The sequence below is a fragment of the Falco biarmicus genome, chromosome 1 (assembly GCF_023638135.1).
Source record: "Falco biarmicus isolate bFalBia1 chromosome 1, bFalBia1.pri, whole genome shotgun sequence".
NCBI lineage: Eukaryota > Metazoa > Chordata > Aves > Falconiformes > Falconidae > Falco > Falco biarmicus.
Window position 1 is genome coordinate 39326875 of NC_079288.1, and position 21875 is coordinate 39348749.

General features: G+C 43.3%; 1 protein-coding gene across 1 annotated transcript in view; it reads right to left on the reverse strand.

The window, feature by feature from the left end:
- HIC2 (HIC ZBTB transcriptional repressor 2) overlaps window positions 1–21875 on the reverse strand; it is a 75798-nt gene that overhangs the window by 34378 nt on the left and 19545 nt on the right. The gene's annotated exons all lie outside the window — the stretch shown is intronic.

Here is a 21875-nt window from a genome sequence, read left to right on the forward strand (position 1 = left end):
TGATGAAGTTAATTGGGAATAGCTCTTCCGCTCAGATTTGTAACTTACCTTGGTCTGAATCCGTGACCCTGTTTACATGAGCCCTTAGTATCGCATCATACAATCATAGCCACGGCTTTGCCAATAAAAATAGACTCAAGAGTTGCAACGAAAGTAGAGCTGCTACATGGACACATCTCACTTGACTGTTGTAGTGTTGGGCAGATAACAATATCAAGAAATACGTAAAAAAAATAGCTGTTCCTTTAACATTAGATCTCATCAGTACTGCAAGTGACATTTTGTACTTTACAAGTCTCTGGATCTGGTTTGTTCAAACTTTGTCTATTCCTTAGATATATAGTGACCTTAACAGCAGGGAAATTTCGAGTTCTGTAGCTTCTTTGTTTATTAAGTTCCTAGCTTGCAAGATTTCTCATCCAAGAAGGGCTGAGAAAGTACCTGGCACATCTTGGATGCTTATTGAATACATTAAATAAATCAAACGTTTTATGATAAAATTCCACTCCCCCACACCAAACAGATGTAGGTGCAAGTCAAAGAAGCTTGAAAAATTGCACTAAAATTGATTTTGCTCCAGTTTTCCCCAAAGGAAAAAATTTGTGTGTGGGTTGAGACAAAAACGTGGAAAATTTCAGCTATCATGAACAACTGAAAAGAGAAATGGGGGAAAGACAGAAGCCAAAACTGAACTTCACATTCAGACTGTGTAATTTATATTCTCTACTGTGTTCTGTATTATAGGCATTCCTGGACTTATATGTCAAATGAAAGCCTTTTTTCTAGAAATGTGATGAGCCCAAGAAAAAGTGCCAGATATCTTAATGCAGAAGTCTCGTTGCCTTTTCAAGAGGGAATCACAAACCATAGAAAAGGTTCTTTCAGATTCTGAGAGGCTAGAAAACATAGGACCCAACATAGCAGGGAATGTCTGTCACAAAACTGGGGGGCTAGTTACTTACAGACACTTGTCAAGTCCTGCAGCACAAAAATCTTGAACACTTACAAGTTAAAACACATACAAAGCCATCACACGTTGCATGTGTTGTAGGAAGCAAAGAGAAACAAAATGTACTATGTCAAGGTTGCTTCTAGACTGTTAAGAGTATAACTTGATTTGGTGCGCCTGACTGTTAAACATCACCATCTGCATGGTTTTCCATGCCTGGGGTCTGTGCCCAGGCAGCTGGGTTCTGGTGCGGGGCATAGGGCAGAAAGTTCCAGTGGACATAGCTCAGTCATTTCCAAGGACAACACTGGCATCTTGGGGGAGCGCTCTTGACAAAGACAGCACAGAACTCAGTATTTCAGGGCAGTATTCAACTGCCAGACCCACAAGACCATTTCTAGTCCCCGCAACTCCTTACTCATACCACACCACCCACATTCACACTGACAAAGCTGGTCCATCCTGTACACGGAGTGAATCAGGGATCCTGTGTCAAAAAATGGCAGGTAATCCAGCCTGCCATTACTTGATCACAGTATCTGCGTAACTATCAGTCTCCCTTTGCATACAGGCAATCTTAGTCCACGTATGTATTATTTTATAAGCAACTTTTATGGGTTCTTTTCTCCATAGGGGAGAAAGTTGAGAGACATGATAGAAGGGGGAAGGGGCAGTTATAAATATATGCAAGTCAAATGGGGAGGGGGGGAAAAGAAAAAAAGAAACTGAAACCACTTCCAGTTTCTCTCTCCAACAAATTCCATACTCTCATGGTCTCTGGCACCACTTCATAGTAACCCCAAAAGATGTTCACCTACCTGTTCCCACAGCAATAGGAAACAAACAGTAAAACAGGAACAAAGAACCTCCCACCTCAGATGACCAATATAATCCCACAGCAGCACATCATGAAGGGAAAACTTTATCATTAAAGCAAACACACATGCACACACAGACAGCTCTACTGCTGTGCCCTATTAGCATCCTCCCCATTTTCTATACGCAGCTAATATCAAGAGATTTATATTCAGGCCAAAAGCTCATGCTGGCAGGAGAGGAAAGTACTTGGGAGAAGAGAGCGGGGGCAGAGGGGGAAAAAGCCTACAGTTTCTTGGCTTGTGATCAGCAGGCTGGATGCATTCTGTGGAACTAGGCCAAAGCATTAGTTATTATATTCAAGAGAACATCTGAATCCCAGCTCAAGGGAGCCGAGTTTGCGGCTCTCATTTATGCTGTATATCAATTGAATATCAAACCACATTTTCCGCCTTCTGAATAATAAAGCTTAATAGTTTGGGACTCCCATATGGTCTATTGTTAAAATATTTCCAAACACTGGCTGCTGTTTTATTTCTGAAGGGAAGATTTCTCTTTCCTCTTCAAGCTTTACTTGTTTAAAAGGTGCTTGTAGAAAAAACTAAATATATTCACCTTTTAAATATTTCCAGATTTTAAGAAGGGGTGAAAAATTAGGGGATAAGGAAAAGCAAATACATTTTGAAATTGGCTTTTTTTTTTTTTTTTAAAATGTCACATGCAAATGTTTGTTCCAGGCAGAAGCAGCTGGTGCCACCGGGCTCTGCTGTTCAGAACAGGGGGTGCAGAAGCTTTCAGAAACCATGAGCTACTCTAACAAAGAAGGACCACACAGACTCAAACCATTCACAAAAGGACCCAGGCCGATTATTTGACTATTACTTACAAGTAAGCTTGGCCAGTAACGCAGGCAATAAATACTGGAGAAACCTGTTCTGTGCACAACCCGGGTTTGTCTTTTCACAAGTCCTGCTCTCTAATTAGCTACTCATTCCTGGAGGGCATTGCTGATGGATGGAGTATATCAGTTTGGTATATTTTTTAAAAAGTTAAGAAACTTGTTAAATAATAGAAGCATCAGCATAATAAACACTCTGTGGTATGTTATGAACAGCCCCTAGTGCTCCTTCCCAGTCACACCAGAAAAAAAAGAGTATTCCTGTTAATTCTGCTTTGCAGAAAAAGACTTAGTGGCAGAGATATTCTCTTAGCTTGCAAGGGCTGCAGTGCCCTGCTCAGAGCCCAGCTGAGAATTGGAGAATGCTCATCTTTTGGTCCTGCATTCACCCCCATTCGATTAGCACGGAAGGACTCAACTGCAGAAGGAGCAGAAGTGAAACCATGCAGCACTCCTAGTTGTGCACTGCTGTGAACCTCCAGCTCCACCTCACCCACCCTATGAAGCACTTCAAGCTCTCTCTGACAGGAGCTCTCAGTGCAGCACCAGCTTGCATGTCTGCCAGTCACTAAGCAAAGCAGAAGGTGCCGAGCTAGGCACGGCCAACAGCATAACACAGCACAAAAATGTAGCAGTTCCTACAGCCCAGGAAGCCAAGAAGGAACTTCTGCTCTCTCCTTACTCTTCTGGTTGAGCTGTCATCGCTGCTTCTCATTCCTGTCTCCTACTTCCCTCCTTCTGCCTGTGTGTTCCCCTCCCCTCCATCACCTATCTGCCCCACCATCACTGCTCTGCTCCATTTTACAGGTCTCCAGAGTCAGCTGTCCTAACCCTGAAACTGGTTGCTCCTACTCATCAGCTGCCTCCTCCCCAGAAAGGAAGAAATTCCAGTAATTCAACATTCGATGTCATCCCAATTCAGGGAGAAAAACTGAAATTCGAGACCTTTTGTAGAACGGAAGTTCACAAGTTTAAAAAAAAACACAACAACCCAAACCCCACCTATTTGTGAACACCAGTGCATTTTGTGTCATTTGAAGAGGAATATTTTTACATTACTGAAACCAAAGTTGGTTCATTTTGGTTTGGTGACCTGACCCGAGAAATTTTGTTCTGAGTCAGTACACCATTGAACTGCTTTTATTCCCACAATGTTGCATTGCCTCAGACACTGTAGTTTGGCAGCCCGATAACCCTGCTCTCACTTCTGGGTCAGACTCCCTGCCTGGAAGGCAGTTCCCATAGCACACACCGAGGTGTCCCATGGCACAGCAGGATCTCCGAGAGAGCTATTATGCCATATGGGAAGGCCAGGGCTCTTGGAGTCCAGCAGAAGAGGACAAGTACATCAGACAACAGCTCTCTGACCAGCCGAGGACTACTTGGAATCCAATGCAGTGTTTTGAACCAGTTCCGAGTGAAGCCTTTCAGACTAATTAAAGCAAAACAAAGAGATATTCCCATTCAGGTAGTATAGACAGGTCAATATAACATATCCAGTAAAAAACTAGTTTATTAATATTACTGGTGATCAGAAGTCTAGAATTAGGCTTTTCTAGACACACACACACAATTTATTTTTCCCTGAAAAAGTCACTTCAAAGAAAAACTCACTCCTACTGACCACAGCAGCGTTCTTACAAACCATCTTAAAAACAACACAGTGAGCAAAGCTCACGCTTATGGAAATTTCCCCACCAGGGAACTCAAATCATAGCAATATTAGCACCCCTCTGCCTCCTACACAGCTCCTGTTGTGACCCAAGGACTGTAAGACCAAGTTCATCAACCAAGTATAATGACTAATTTAGAGTCTGACAAGTACTGAACTAGAGATTTTGTAACAGATGTCTGAATGGTCAATCCCTTGCTGCTTCTAGCTGAGGCATGGGCACGGCTTTTAGGATAGTTGGATAGAAACAAATGCTGGTGGAGCTGCTGAAGGCTCCAAGGTCTGCCCCAAACATTAGGGGAGCTGCCAACTCATGCTCAACAAACAGCTTTAAAAACAAGTGGAGAGAGCTCAGTGGGAGGACCAGTATGTATTCACAGAAAGCTAATAGTTTTCCTGTAGGGTCTATAATGCTTCTCTTGTAATGTGTGTTCTTACCCCTAGGTCTGTGTATCTGAGAGAAGGTAGAGTGCATGTGCATATATGGTTTTGATTTACTTTAGAAAAAAAGAGAAAAAGGAGAGACACTTAGCCTGTAGTTTCAGTGTTGGAAACTGCAATAAACCTCTCTTTTTAAACCCTATAACCTTGTGACTGTTTTATAGTTATAAGGAATCATAACCAGAGAAAGATTTAGCCTAACAGTGATCTGCCCTCAAAGACATTAACCTGTCACATCTAATAGAAGGGGAATAAGGAGACGAACCTTCCCTCTAAGTAATTCAAACAGATGGCGTATGGCTTTGGTGGGAACTTACTGTAAGTTGCCCCTATGACAGGGGTAAATTTGGCAATGCTGCATACCCAAAGATGCTGTTTACAAGTCAGTGTGAAAAATATCTCTGCGATTTCCTTGTATTTTAAAACCTGAATTCTCAATGATCATATCTCACTGCTTTTGTGGTTGACACATCCAACCAGCTTTCCACCCACTTTTTCACCTCCTTTATGCCAGTAAGATCGAGCCTTTCTTTTGTTTCCAATTTCTTCATCTTCACAATGCAATTTTTTACCTTTGAGGGATCAGCAGAAGATAATCAAGTACATTGTGCCAATATGTTAAAGCACAGTTTTCTATGAATATTTCAAATATATCTTTGTTTGTCTGGGCTTCTAGTAGCTTCTTTTTTACCCCATAAAACGCACAAAGGTCTTCATGTTAGTTTCTCTTTTCTTTTGTTCTCCATGCCTTATATGGGAAATAAAGGGTTTATTTTCTGTCCTTCTCTCTTCTTCCCCCAAACCTCAATCCCCAACTTCTCTTTTCTAGTTTTATCACAAGTTCTCTCCCTCCTTTTATCCACCATGTTTCTCCATACTCAGAGTAAAAAAGCATTTCTGGATCGCCTTGCTCTGGGTTCCTTCCTCTCCTCCAGAGAAGCAACACATGGCTCCTGGGACACTTTGCTCTGTTTCCTCTCTTGGAGGAAAGCCAAAGCTTACTCAACTCTTTTCCTCAGGTCTGCCACTCAGCCCACTAACCTATCCCCATTTCCCACCCACAATGAACAAGCCATAAGGTTTCCAAACTCGTCTGGAGAGCTTAATCCTAAATTCAGCTCGTTGTCCTATAAGAGAACAGACATGAAACCAGTATCAATGCTTAAGAGTTCTCATGATATCTCAAAGCAGGTGAAGACCATTATTGTCAGATTCCTAGCACGCAACAAGGCTGATAGAGAGCACTGAAAGATGTGGGCCAGCAAGAGACCAAATCCACATGCAGTGGCAGCCCAGGAGAGCATACTGAATTCAGAGGAGCAGTAAACTTGGACACTGTTTTTTCAGACCGGTCAGGGGAGGATTGGTATTAGAGGACCAGAGGGTAATCCCCTGATTACCCTTCAGCATGCTCACAGGGAGCAAATGTCACTTTGCATGGTGAAGCATGCCAGCCAGGGAGCATGCTTTATGTTTCACGTTAATAAGTATTAGCATGGAACCCAGCTTCCTTCCCCTCCCTATTTTTGATATAATTAAGGACTAGAATGAACATTTCATTTCAGTCTACAACAGCAGCACACCACAGCACTTCAGAATAACAGGAGAGAATGAAGAAAAAAAAAATAATCCAGGTGGTAGACACTTACTGCTCTGGCCACTGCACGAGATGAAGGCTTGAGTGCACATTTTTGCCTGATTGCATAGCTGTCTCTGCTACCCATCTAATCTGCTTAGAAAACTGGTTTTGAAGGATATGGTTCAGACATACCACTCACATGGGGAGGGGGGGGGGTGATGAGGAAGGGGGGGGGGGGGGGGGAAAGTGCTGCAGCTGCAAAAGATAAAACAGAGACAACTAATTTTCTCAGAGGTTGCAACACAACCTCTCCCCCTCCTCCACATGCAGTCACTGCACTGGCAGGATAAGCTGGAGATTCTCCAGCATAAGCAAGAAGGTACAATAAGGTGTGCAGGCCCTTCTCCACCCCCATACCCACAGCCCTTGGGGGTACCACAGAAAGCAAAGGCTGACAGCCCAGCCGCTCAAAGGGAGGCGGTGACATTCCTCCGCCTGCTCATTTCAATTGTGTTACCATTTTTCAGAGGGGGACGTGAGAAACGCACGTTGCTAGATGTTATACTGAGACAATAATGAGCATAAGGGAGTTGCAGACTCTGTTGTACCAATTGGTGGCTGGGTTCTGAACTCTCATTGTGTGATCCGATTTCTCCTGTCATCCAAGCCATTTTGCAAACTCCAAGCACACGTTCATTTAAGCCATGTGTCCTGAAGTCTAAACAGCTGAAGGGGATGGGAGGGGTAGGGAGAGAGGAGAACCACTGGATTTCTGGTGACAGTGTCTAAAATACACATTTGCACAAGGAAGTCTCACTTTAGATAGTCACTTAGCAAAACAACTACAGCTGCTGACAGGCAAGAGGTACAGTTTCAAGTGACCATCAGGCGTAAAATAGGCCAAATAAATTACTGCAGTCTAAAGGGAGTGGGGGTGTGTGCTCCCACAAATATAACAGAGATAACAAACTGATTAACAATGGGTGACCCAATGTCAAGATTAGCAGACCCAGTTCTCATTTCAGTTACACCGTAGCAATGACATTACCTAAGATCTAGCAGAAGCGAAACTGAAATCAGAGTCCGACCCAGGATGTCAGGGAGGCAGCTGCTTTAGTTTTTTATGCTTAGAATTTCAGCCCAGTTTGCTTTGTTTCAGGAGTCTAAGCTGTCTTTGGCAGAAGGGCTAGCAGCCCTTGCCAGCTGCCACGTGATCTGCAAGGATGTTTTCTAAGTGGAATTGTGTTGGGGTTTTTGTTTTGTTTTGAGGTGGGATTGAGGGAGAGGAGGTGGGGGTTGTTTTTGATGAAGACAGACAGCACAAGAAGTATATTGGCATTTTTTGTCCCTTTTCTCAAAGGTATTTTTTCCTTTATTTCCATTCCCTGCCCATATATACACTTACTCTCTCCTTTGTCCTCTCCTACACATAGACCCACCGGTTCCTTGAAAGTATCAAGAATGCCAGTTCTGGTCTTTGTGCAGTCTTTAAGGGGACATTGTGTGAGTGCTTACTCCCTAACTGAAGTAAAATACAAGGGTTTTTTACATGTATATGAATAATCTTTAAGCTTTCCAAATATTAATTGCTTACAGAAATTAAACATCTGCTAACAATAAACTCCCCATACAAATGAGATAGCAAGGGAAAGTGTTTTACTCAGACTGAAACTAATTGCTAAGAATACCATTTTCTTGTCTTTTACAATGGCATTATCAAAATATTTCAGTCCTTTCTTTCATGACAGAAAGGAAAATGTCCAATTTCCATCTCCAACTCAACTTTCACGGTCCCGCAAAACCAAGTGAGAAACTGGTGACAGTGACTAGCCACAAAATATCCTCAGGGCAGAGACTGACTTTATGGGTTGCAGAGTCCCCCTTCACACCTTCCCTCCCCCCACTGCCCACAGTCCCCCAGGAGTCTGCCCAATTTTCACAAGTATTGCACTACAGACTACATCTGACTCTGGCAGCTAGGTACTGCAAGTGCAAAGAGCAGCCAAAGCGCTAATAACATAAGAATCCTTAGAGTAGCCTATGCCAGGGGGAAAGGGGCCACCAACCGAATTTGTGTCACACAAGGAAATTAGCTGGTTGGGTAAAAGCCTCTATATGGCTGCCTGGGAATATAGAGCTAAAAGGGCTTTTCCTGGTTCGAGAACTGCAGATCTCCTCCAGCTTCTCATTTCACCCTGTGCAACTTGGTGCAGAAACATAAAGGAAGAATTCCAACATTCCACGCTATTTTATTATACAGGAGAAGCAACTAGTCTTCTGCATGAGTATTTTTTCTTAATTCAAGAATCTCAAAGCACTTAGCTACAGTACTTGCCCTCTATCCACTTAAGGGATGAAAGGCCAGGCCTAGCTCGCTCAAGGTCAAATAGCAAGTTCAGCAGCAAAAGATGACTAGTACTCAGTTGCATCCAAATCCCATTCAACTGTTCTAGTCATTAGATTGAAGAGACGTTAAACACCCTCATGACGTCAAAAATGAGTAATGCCCTCCCAGGCCAGCCTGTGATAAAGAACTGAGAACTCACACATCTCCCTCTGCCTCCCACTCCTCTATTCCCACTCCATTATTGTTTCAGAGCCCACGTGATGAGCTTTTCCTAATCAGCAATTAAATAGTTAATGCTTACATTACAGCAGATGGAACAGGAGTTGCTGCAGGGAAGGTATGCAGAGGAGAGGAGAAAAGAGACAGCAAGAAGGAAAAAGCAGGCAAAGAAACAATCCTGTAGGAAAGCAGTTTTCCCACTAAAAGGAGTGATTAGTTGACGAGACAAAGTAACCCTTAAGACTTTGTCTAGACTAGGATAAAATGCTATATTGTTGAAGGCGTTTGAGAGGCATAGCATAGGTAAGGCTCATGGCCCTTGAGCATGTGGCAGCCAAGGTAGAGACTAATTAGGACATGTTCACTAACAACGTCTTAATGCTCCACTTTTAAATCCTTGCCCAAGAACTCAAGACTATGCAAAGCAAAGGTCTCTGATGCTGTCCTAATGATTATAAAAGCAAAGCTATGATGCAGCGCAAAGAAATCAGAATGTCAAGGAATTACTGAAGTCTCACATCCAGCATTTTTCATACGCTTATGGAATGCCTGTGAACATTTGCATCTTAAAACATTCACCAGCCTTTTACTGGACAACCTGTTATGATATTTCTCCTTTAAAAAGCTAATCAAAGCTCCCACTGCCAATAGGAAAAGAAACCACACACTAACAGCCTACACTCTTGTGATACTTCTCCTTTTGCTCCAGTGTTTGCTCAAGCAGATTTGGGAGGGAGGGGGTGAGGGGAAAAGAAGAGAGGACTAGAAAGTGTGCCCAGGGCCTTAGCAATACCATCATTTTGATAACCCATTACCAGATTTGTAATTAAAACCAAGTCCCACCTCACTAGGGCAGCCAGATGCATCCGCAGAGAACTCGTTCAGAGAGTTGTTACAATAAATACCAGGAGAATTACGAATGTTGCAGCTTCTTCTTAACCCTTCCAGCAGTATTTCAGGAACCGCCTGTCAGTGTGAAAGACTGATAGTTTTTCTTTCAGCTTGTTGCAGGCTCTAGGTGTGCCCCTAACCAAATAGGCTTACCACTTAAAAGCTTAATTGCACCTGTGGCTTAAACCTTATCCCAGACAGCACTCAGGAGCATTTGGATTTGGGTGTTTCAGGTGTGGGACTGGGGCCTGTGCTCACAAACAGAGCTAGGCAAGTCAGTGTAGGAGCCCCTAGTAAAAGCACTCGGTGCATCAGGGAGCAAGGGATGAGGAAGAAAGAAGTGCTTTTTCCATTTTGATCACATTTAACTGTAGTTATGTTTCCACGCTTGGGTTTGAGTAATGTCCATCTCCTTGTTTGTGACTGAGGGCAGGTTTCACAGTCTCAGATTTCTTTTCCACAACAAAAAGTTCAAAGTTTGAGCCACTTGTGCAACTTAGGTGTTTACAGTGAACTGGTCTAATCGCATGGCAAGCCCTCCCTCCCGTTATCAGTCTCACACTGAGCCAAGCTCCTTCATTCCATATGCACCAGGAAAGAGCCCATGTCTGGCATGGATTATAAGCCACCATCCCTTCTGTCTACTCTTACATGGGAACTGAAATACAGGGTGCTAGGGAGGGGTTTAACGCATTCAAGTAAAGGTTCATTCAGGGTCTTCTCTGCAGGGTTGAGAAGCTGTTTCCAGGTTTCATTTCTAAAGAGGCTTTCTACAAAGCAAACACTCTGTGAAGAACCACAATGAAAGAGTAGGTTCCCTTCACTCATCTCCTCAGGATTGCCCAGGTAGTACAGGCTCATAGTGCATCTTATTGCCAAAGCAAACCTGTGCTGCCTTTTCAAAAGTTACTGATGAAGAAAAGATAAAGAAATATGGCATAATAAGAGTCCATCCAGGCAAGCTTCCATGTCCCTAATCTCGTTCTGTCTCATGCAAGGACACACAAATTTGCTGGGTCTCAGTTTTGTAAGCTATGAAATGGAGCTAAATTTTAGGGGTTTGTGAAATTGTTTTAATTAATAATTGCAAAGTGCACATCTTCACATGGAAGGTATCATATAAATATTAATGAGCTCTGACTACTGGCAGTGTGTGTGTCTCTTAGGAATTGTAAGCACCATGGATGGATCAAAGAGGACGTGTAGCTTGAAGAGACAGTGGTGGGAGTTGGCTCTGTGTTTAACTATATTTTAAAGTAGATCCTCAAGACTGTGGTGGATATTCCCTATCAAGTTACAGCAGCTTTCAATTAAAATTACATTTCATCCTTAGGCAAAATTCCACAGTATACCTTTTAATATTAGCAGGGCACATTTTCAGTCATGTAGATATTCCTTCTACATACAGGCATTACTAAATCTCTGTAAATAGGGGTCAAACCAACTGGGAAATAGGGGGTTTACCTTCATTTTTATCTAAATAAATGCCCCTTACCTAGTTACATTACCAAAAGCTTCCTGCTCTACTGGCGATGCTGTGACAAGAAGTAGGATGAGGACATGGCAGCTGGTTGCTCCGCAGTGTTCATAGATCAGGCTGGCAATGCTTTGGACGTGGAGCTGTCTTCTGAACGAACACGGCAGCAAAGGCGGCCTGGTGGAGGTGCCACTTCTGTTTTCCTCAGCAGCCACCTCCAGTATAAGCAGCACAACACATGGCTACAGCCAGGCTCCGGGGGGTCCGAGCCCCGGGTCGGGCTCTGGGTGGCTGTGCTGGGGGCTCTGGGTGGCTGTGCTGGGGCAGCAGGAGGGCAGCATGGCCATGTGCTGCCAGAGCCCAGAGCCGCTGCCCCGCTGGGCAGGCACGCCGGGGAGGAGGCCTGCAGCCGCCTCAGGAATGCGGGATGGCCGCAGGCCTCAGGAGTGTTTTCCAAAGAGGTACTTACATTTGTTTCTCTTAGGGTACAGCAAACCTGTGCTTTTTTGTTGTTGGGGGTGGCGGAGGGGAATGAGGAAGCATTGCTTTTTTGGGGGAGTTTAAAAAACATTAGAAGACAACAGGGAGCAGGGACCAAAGATCTTTCTTTCCCTGAGGAAAATTTAGTCTCACCGGCTGCTGCCTTACCTCTCTCAAGCTGTAAGACCCTATGGCCAGCTTTCTGCCCACTTCTCAGCAGGCAGGGCTTCGTAGGTGCTTTGTGAGCCTGACACATGGCCAGCCAGGGGGTCTTCAGCAACCTGCCTCCTTCATGGGGGCTGCGTCCTCAACAGTCAGAGCAACTGCCCTCTGTCCTGCTCACCCCAGGCACATCTCCATAAGCTCTGCCCTCTGCAGTTGCTGCTAAGGCAGTGCTGTATCTGCCTCTGGTTTTGTTTACACTGGGGCAACTGGGACTGATCCCTTAATGCTGGTAGCAAGAACAAAAATCAAATAGTATAGACACACTCGGAGTGGTTGTCATTGTGTCCCTGATCTTCTTGGTGGGAGTGCAGCAGAGGTGGCATTAAGAATCCTTACCACTTCGTTGGCAAAAGAGGGAGAAATGTGGAAGATGCTCAGGACAGACGACATGATAGTGAGACAAAGAAAATGCCCCAGAAATTAATTTCTTCCTGAGGTGCCAGTAAAATATGGGATGTTCCCACATACAGTGAGTGGTGGCCAAAACAACGATCTAATAACTTGGATCTACTTGCTGTGTTGTGTGCTAAAAGATGAGACAGTAAACATAACTGTGTTTTGATATTAAATAACAAATGTATGGCCACAGTGCCAACAATTTTTAGGCAAGGAACCATGAACCCAAACCAGAGGGATGGGAGGTTAATTTCTTCCCTCAGCCACACCAGGGAATTTTACACCTCTCTATGAATAATGTTTTCATAGCAAAGCCAGACATCAGTCCTAGCAAATACCTCTCTGTAAACTCTAGCCCAAAAGAATCACTTTGGAAAAGGTCATACCACCTCCTGTTCCCAGAATTAAGTTAATTAGCACTTGTCCCTCTCTGTATAAGGTCAGGGATCCTCCCACAAAGGAGGTATACAACGAGATTGTTAAAAGATGTACATATGCCCTCTTAAGCAAACAGGCTTCTTTGTAGTATCTCTAAGATTCCCTCTGGTCATCCCTGTAGAAGAACTCGCAACTGGAAGGGAAGCAGACTGGGAGATTAGTGTAACCAGTGCTTTGCCAGGTATGAGGAGCACACTGTAGGTCAATAGGCATGCTGGTATTTTAGTACTAGGTAGCAATCTCTCACCATCTGGATGACTTTTATCAGGTTCAGCATCAGCCTTTCCTGCAGAATGAAATATTTGAACTATGGAAATGTTTTCTTATTTAATTTGAAAGATTTGCAGTGCATTTTCCCCTCTGACACACTTTGTTTCTTCTTATTCCATCTAGGCACTTGTGCTATATATATTATTGAAGTATTTTACTTCCCCTCCATGTGACCAGCTACGTGCATTGACAGAAAGTAAATCCAGGTGAGTAACTGCTATCAGTTATGTCTGGGTGCAACTGAAGTATGATCAGCAGTGGAGGTCAACACACTGTTCTTTCTGTCCACAAAGAAGTTACACAGTTCACTTACTGAAAGAAGGAAAAAATAGAGTAGTTCTTGGGCACAGAAACATTGTCACAGGTTGCCTGCCACAGTACCTACTGCTGGTTTACAACAGTAGTTTAAAAACAGAAACCCAAACTCAAGTGTTTAATTACAGACATGTCCATCCTAATCTAACTCTAACATACATAGCATAAACTATGTAGGATGCTAAACCCTACCTCTTCAGCCAGGAGCCTTTCTGACAGACAGCCATGATGCTTGCTCTGAACACAGCCTCAAACCTGCTAGGCAAGAAAGGACTACACCAAGGAGGACAGGCTCCAGTTCCTGGGACAGAACACTGCTTCACAGGCCCATGAAAAAGGGTCCAGAGACTATGTGTGTCAACTCCCTAAACCACAAACCACAGCTAGCCCTTCCTCTGAGGCACTTGCATGCTGCTCCTTGCAAAGCTGGAGCAAGATATTTTGGCATCCAGATCGCTGCCTTTGGGGGCCCACCCATCCCTTTTGGTCTCTTTCCATTCCTTATCGGAGACTTGCAGCCCCTCTCCCTGGGCAGCAGCAGAAGCTGGGGCATATGTGCCTCCATGTTTGGCACCCTTCTGTTTCACCATCACCCTGTTCTTCTGACCCAGGGTGCAGCTTACCCACCCTGCTGTATTCTCTGATACCAAGAGTGGGGTGATATGTAGAGAATCACATGGAAGAGATGTGAAGCTGGCAACTGGCATTTGAAACAGAATGGGAATTCAGGGTGCACTTGGCATTTCAGCTTTAAATTTTAAAATAAACAAGGCAAAACTGAACTGTATCAAAGGCAAATGGCTTATGGGCAGCTCAGACTTGTCCTAGACTTTCAAGCCAGTCATTTCCCATAAATACTCATAATTTTAAACATAAGAAAGGGGGAGAGGAGACAAAACAAACTGAGTCAACTGCTTACTGCCTTTCTGATTCAGAGTCCTCAGCAGATGTAAGACAGAAAATTATTCTAGGAAAAAGTTCCTTTTTATGCATCTGGGCCAGCCCCCAAAATTTTTACCAGAGGGGAAGAAGAGGGCAAGAACTAAACTGCGAACTTGTCCGCACCCTATCAGGAATTCACCCATTTTTCACCTCCCACAGGTATCATTAACATGCTACTGAGAGCAGAAAAAAAAGCAGCTAAGATCAAACACAAGCTAGTAACAAAGCTCTTCCTCTTGTCATCCCTGCGATGGGCCAGAATTTCTGGCTGAAGCTGGTCTTTTCCTGAAAGGCTGGGTTAGTTCAGAGTCCCTTCTTTTAAAAGAAGTGCCACACTATGAACGTGCTACAGCTGCGACACAGAAAGTGCAGGAGGCAGGAAGTCTGACGTTCACACCAACCTCAGCCCCTTCACTCACACCTCTTTTCAAATAGCTTTAGCACATGGAGCCCATATTTTCACATTCTCAGAACTAGCTTTATCTATCACATTGCAAGTTTAAGAGATTTTTTTTAAGTTGTACAAGTCCCTCTTTCCACATTCAAAGACCCGCTCCACTGAGAAGAAACTTTTAAATTGTTTTTATAAACTGTTCTCCTCTCTGATTTGTGCAATAAGTTGCTACACTCCCTTTTTATATAATATATATAATTTAAAAAAAACTAAAATACAGATTGAAATACCATACCAACTGTTGTCACAGTCCAAAAATGTCCGGATTTTCAAACTTAAGTCCACCCCTGTGTAAAAGGGCCACACACATGTAGGTGTCAATCAGACTTGGTGGCAAAACAGAGGGACCCAGGCTGAGATTTCAGAATGGCACAGACTTTCCTGGACAGAAAGAAAGTGCCAGTCCTCACCCATCTGGAATAATTTCTGCATTTTTCAATGCAGACTTTTGGAATTTGGCCTCAAGATGCCAGGTGCTTGATTTCTGCATCTCCTGCTTTGCAGTGTTTGGTGATAGAAGCAGAAAGAGAGGGAAATAAAGAAAAATGTATTATTTACAAGGCTACACCATAATTACACCTAATAATACCATTGTGACTGTTTTTGCAGGCAACTCAAGAGGTCTGTTCTGTGCCCAGAAATTCTATAGCTGATCCTGTGCATTTTTATTCCATTCTTTTAAAACAACATTATCTCCCTTCCCCTCCTCTCAGCACCAGGATTAAAATAAAATAACAAAGTATTTGTGGGAAGTGGCAAACAAATGGGTAGTAAAGCCTGGAGACTGCCTGGCAGCAGAAAGCCACATGCAGAAATTAGCTATGGCAAGTAACTGAGGACAACAAAACCCAGCATTGTCCAGTGTTTGGACACTCAGCAAAAGACTGATGATTGAGTGGAAAGAGCCAACCCCGCATGATACTGCAAGGTCTCAAGTACTATTTTGAATCAGGTAAACTAATATCTCCTGTACCTGTTCCAAACCACACAGTAATATATGGTCTGTTTCTACAAAGTCTGCTGGCTGCCCTCTTCGAAGTAGCATCTGTCTTGAGGAAGACCTTGTATTTTCTCTTGGTCTCTGAAAAAGGATCCCAAACAAGTGGCAGGGACACATGGTTTTGGAAGCCCTTGCATGTTTATCTTTACTGATAAGCCTGCAATCTTTGCTGCAAGCACATCAGCATGTGTCTGCAGCAAAACCTTATTCCAGTCAATGCCTTCCTTGGAACAGGCTTCCTCAGAATTGGGCGATGCATTTAACCCCTTAGCAGGCAATCTAAAGAGGCTTTGTTGTAGAAGACTTATTTTTCCTGCTCAAAGATGCATTGTTTTCATACATCTTTAAAAAACAAGCAAGTAAGCCAACCCTGCTTTGAGACGGCAGCAGTACAGATTATATACCTATGCAGACAGTATCAGGGGAATTTATCTTAAGAGAATTCCTTCTCCCCAAACTGCCTCTGCTTCTCTGCTCATCAAAAGTATTGTCCATTTAAATTAAAAGGATGCAGCTAACTAAATTGCAGGTTGAATACATGAAAATTCATTAAAAGGACTTGTTGAAATTATTCTGTCTAATTGATTTGAGACTTTCAGCAGGAGCTATTTGGATTCCTAGAACTGGAGAATCATAATTCTAAGACATCTGATCCTTTTCTAGTAGGTTAACTAAACCTGCTCATGCAGCTTTGTTAATACTTGAATCCTCAGTTCACACACACACATGCATGCCAAGGGCAAATATCCAGAAAGTCACTAGGGATCTCCCAAAGCTGACATGCCAAGAGCTTGGACAGCCTGAAAATTACAAACAAGTGGCTTTGTCTGACAGCAGGTTCCATTTTTTCCCTCCCACTTGCTCTTTCCCCATCTCCTTCCTACACCCCTGAGTCAACCTTCACCAGGCGAGTTTCAGTTAAGCATGTGCTTTGCCAGAGGTGTTTTTAAATTATGTTTTTAATAGTTTATTTATAGTACACACGCACAGTGCATGATGCTTTCAGGGCTTCTGGAGACTTCAGCATGTCACGCATGACTTTGCCAGGTGGAAGGAACATGAATTCATCAACTGACCCATAGAAAACCACCTCCCCTGTGTCTATGGAGTAAAAGGAAAAGTATCTCCTACCCATTCTTCATAACATCCATGATCAACATACTGGAAATTCTAACTGAAAAATTTTAGAGGAAGCCAGATGATCCCCTCCAGCTGATCTTTTGGCAAAACCAGCAGCCCATGAGACAATGCAGCAATTCTATGTACAATTTCCCAGTAGGACAAGAGTTAGAAAACAGTCTAATAAACTGAACTGGGTGAAACTTGCAGGCAAAGTGCACATGGTCCAGCACTCTGGCAAGCAGTAAGTTTCATTAAGCTGTGTTTGTCCTAAATGGTTATACTTGACCCATGTGACCGGTTTCTCCTTTCATAAGAAAAGTGTAATATGACCACAAGATCAACTCCAAGCAGAAAAGCATGTATTTCTAGGAGCAAATCTCTGAGCTCAAGTTCTGACCCTAAAAGACAGTCGTGCTGATGGTTTGGCTTTCCCATCTATATGCAACAGAAGCTAGGTTTAACTGCACAAACCTTTGCTGTCGTAGAGAGATCCCACATTCTGCTTCCTGCTCTGTATCAGGCCTGGGCAGTGAACATCCACTGGACAGGTCTTTCAAATCAAAGGGTATGTTCATGGCTGGTTTTAGGATGAGTTTAACTTTCCCTGTTCTGAAATGATGCAAGTTGCTGAAATATTGTTTCCTCAGCTGCACAGAAAATAAAACCAGAGCAAGTTACTCAGAGACCTCAATATTAGGAGGTGGCACAGAGGCGTTCTGAGAGGAGAAGAAAAGGATGTGGTAGACAATTTGCTAATGCCCAGAAACTCTCTCTCTGAAAAAGCTAGCTGCACGCCAGAATGCCTCAGGATAGGGCTGAGTCCATTGCTCTTTCCACAAGAGCAGCTTTTTCTAAATAAAGAGGTCTTTACATGCAGGACTTGGGAAACTTAATTCAGATTAACTAAAGTTGTGAATTTAAAGTGAATTAGCTAAACCACATTATATCTCTGTACAGACACACTTATTCAGTATTAAAAAGAACTTTAATTTGGTTTATCTCATTTTACTGAATTAAGAGCATTTTAATTCTAAGAATGCCCATGTAGGGATTAGTGGGTTGAACAGAGGATGAATTTACATGCTGTGCTGGAGTTGAATGTGGCATAGGAAGCCTCTCCACTTCCATGCTAAACTTCATTTCCCTCCCCACTTAAAAATAAGCTAACTAAAATTATAAATGCAATTTTTCTAATTATCCATACCTACAAATCTCAAGCTGCATTAAAAAAAACCTACCTCTGGTTCTGCATTTGCCTTTTGTTTCAATCTGCCATAGCATATGTGGTTTGAAAATGAAAATACCAGAAGGAGAAAGGACATTGATATCACAAAAAATGGGAGAAGACAACAGCACACAGGAAATATTCGTGACATTACTTCACATACAGAAAAGATAGATACCACATTCCAGCCACATCTGTGCAACAGTCTGCTTCTGAACCTGGATCTAGATTCGGCCTCCACCATTTCCATGAGCTACTAATCTGACCACCTAACAGAGGGGATAGTTGGCAAGTTTTAGAAGTGAGATTGTTGTGCTGTTCATAAGTAGCTGGGTCTGTTTCCAGCTTACCTAAGCAGTACAGACCTCTTACAGCTTCATCAAGGGCCATACAACACCACAGCATAGCTGCTTGCATGGACACAACATTTTTTGGTCAAAAGACTTCAGCAAAAATCATTTCACAGAGGAGAAATGGCAAGTAATGGTAGATTTCAAGCTGTCATTTAGGAAAAGAGAGTTAACCCCTCTGCCTCAGTTTACCTAGGATTGCTGGGAGAGCTTGTGGCAAATCAGAACCATAGGCTATAGAAGTCCAGCTAGCACAGGGGAGACTGACCAGCTGCTGGAAGTTAGAGCAGCCTGGTAACTGTGGTTACTGAGTAGGCTGAACCCAGAAGATCTTCCCCCACGGAATACGTGCTACTTTCCATGCCACCCCTTTTTGAGTAGGAGAGGAAGGAAAAAAAGGATAAAGAATTTTTATTATAGATATTAAGTAAACAACACTCTGGCTCCAATGCAGTCTTCCATGAGAAGGAAAACCAACTTCTCAAGCAAGTCGAGATTGTTAAACAGGAGACAGATGAAAGCATTGCCTCAGAATGCAGGGAAATCCCAGGCCGGCTGGTTGGGAAAGAATTAGCAATACATAATTAAAAAAGCACTCTCCCCTTCCTCGTCCCTGAGGTGAACACAGGTCCTGCATAATATTGACTTCTGCATCAGCACCAGAGAATGAAGCTATCGCTTGAGGTCTTTCTCATTTCTAGCCAGACCTCTCTCCCTCTTGCTTTCGGTTGCTGGAGGCTATTTCACACCAGTTACCAGCAATGTTCCTATGCAGCAGGACACACTGTTCATATGTGCAGCTTGTGATTAAAGATTTAGCCACTGGAGAACAGCAGGAGGGAGGGAACTAGACAGGAGTTCTTATCTTGACTCACAATAGAAGTTCAGTGGTCCCTTACTGGTGGCCTTGATTGAGCACCAGTGGAGCCAGCCCTCCTGGTCTTCTGTTTAGAAGGGAGGAGTAGGGAAGAGGACGGATGACACTTCATAGGACAGAGTAAATCCTGACATTCGGTAATACCACCTGGAACACAATCTCTCAGGATCCTCTCCAGGAAGAGCTACTGAAAGACCAGGAACACCTGCTATATTCATCAGGCCTAACACACAGGGAAGACGGGAGACACAGCACGAAGCTGTGTACAGCGCAGTAAGACTTCTGCATATGTAGAGGGAGAAGGGACTGAGAGCAGAGGATAGAGGTATGCAAAATGGAACACTACCGAAAAAGCACACAGGCAAACACAGTTTATGCCTTTAGCAGAAGAGACAGGGGCTGCTGACAACAGGCAATCGAGAAAAGCCAGCAGACAATCAAAACTAGCAAACAAAATAAATAGAAGATGTGAATGACAGCTACCCAGAGTGATCGCTGGCCTACAGGCAGTGGTATCAGTGACACACTATGGAGCAACATCACACCTTGCTATCCCTGTCCCTCCAAAAGTTCGAGACTGGGAATCACTCAGAGATGGTGCGCAGTAGTGCAGCTGACCTGTGGAGTTCCTTGGTTCCCAATGCAAGAGGTAGGGAGTCAGCCAGAATGTCTGAAGTGCAGGTATGTCGTATATGATAGAGAATACCCAGCTACACAGAACAGTTGTATAAAGGCTAGAAACTCTCACCTCAGGGCATAAGCCAACCACTAACTTCCTCTATGGGCAAGTTATTCCATAGTTTGTTTTAGGAGTTCTTGTACCTTTCCCTCAAGCATCTGGTGTTTGCCTGTCTTGGAAAAAGGATGCCAGACTAGACAGACAGAACATGGCTTCGTTCTGGTATGGCAATTACTGCATTCCACCCTGGAAGGGGGAGAACACACTGGGGAAAGCAAGGAATGTTAGATGGCAAGTTCCAATAACACACAGCCCCATTAAATAGCTTTCTCTCTCCATCTGGCCCTGCGCAGTCATGGCAGCAGAGCACCAGAAGTGCACAGCAGCATAACTTGGCCCTTTTCATTCTCAGAGAGTCCTGTGTTCCACTGCAGAATTTTGGAGCAAAGCTGAGCAGGGCTTGGCTCTCACCCTGGAAGTCCTCAGCATGCAAGAAGCAGGATGGTCCCGTGCAAGTAAATGTGTTAGAAGACCAGGGGACAGAGCAGATTGCAGTCTGCAGCCCAAGTTAATACAAAATGCAGTATTTTAGAAAAAACAGATCTCATTAGATGCAATAGTCCCTCAGCATCAGGCTAAATCAGTCATTGTCCTGTAGGATCTGTGCCTCTAGAGCTAAAAAAGAAGCAAAACACATCAAAGTTCACCTATAAAACCAGTTTCCTGCAACCTTTGAGTAAGTTAACCCACTTGCAGCAGAATAGTAAATACCTCTATCAGCCTGTGAACTAAGGCCTGGAATATTGTTTATACTTGAAATGGGCATCTGGCAAGGTCTCTTTCTTCCTTCTCTGGAGCCAGAAGGCTCCCAGGCTCCTCAAAACAACTGTAATCTCGGGAAACTTAGACCTGCCTTTCTACCTAAAAATTCTTCTCTCTGTTGACTTCAGCTCTGTGCCAATTCAGCCTTCAGTTCCAGGTCTCCCGGTCTGCGTGTCAGCAGAAATTGCTAGTAGATACCTGTCCAAATGAGCTGCCCAGGCACTATCTCACTTGTGACCTGCTTCATGGATACCCTCTTGAAAGCAGCTGCCGGTGCTGATGCTGCTTTTATCCACTGGAGCCCTCATTTCCTTACTGCCCATCTGCTGCAGGGGAGGCAGAGCCACACAGACAAGACACAAATAACTGACAGGGAAGACCTCACCACACTGAACAATAAAAGCCAGGAAATCCAAAGCCTACACCTACCTAATGAATTTGGTTTTTAAAAGCAGAAGAAGAATGTGGATAAGCGAACACGGATACAGTTGAATGACTTATCTAAATTTAGACAAGCGGTATCTAAATAATGCTATTTTAACTTATTACTGTAACAAATACAAGAATTGATTTAATAACCTAATGTTGTTTTTGGACAGTAGAGGTCTGCATCAATGGACCAAGACACTAATTATATTATCTTATCAAATCAGTGTATAATAATAGAACTTCTCTATGCATTGATGGAACTAGGCTTAGCTCTGCATCAGAAAACAATCCCTGAAAGACAGAGAATGAGACAGTGTTTAGCAGGAATTCCTTGTGACTGGGTGCATAGCCATTATTTTCTTTCCTTTTCAAAATATTACTAAGTATTATCTTTAAGGTATTACATGACAAGAAATTTCCTCTCATAATCTTTTATTGCTTGTTATTTAACCTCCCTCTATCTTTCTGAGAGGTAGTCAATATAATTCTACAAAAGACTTAAGTAAAAGGGAAGAACTACTGGTGCATATGCAGATCCATTCATTGTAAGCCTACAATAAAG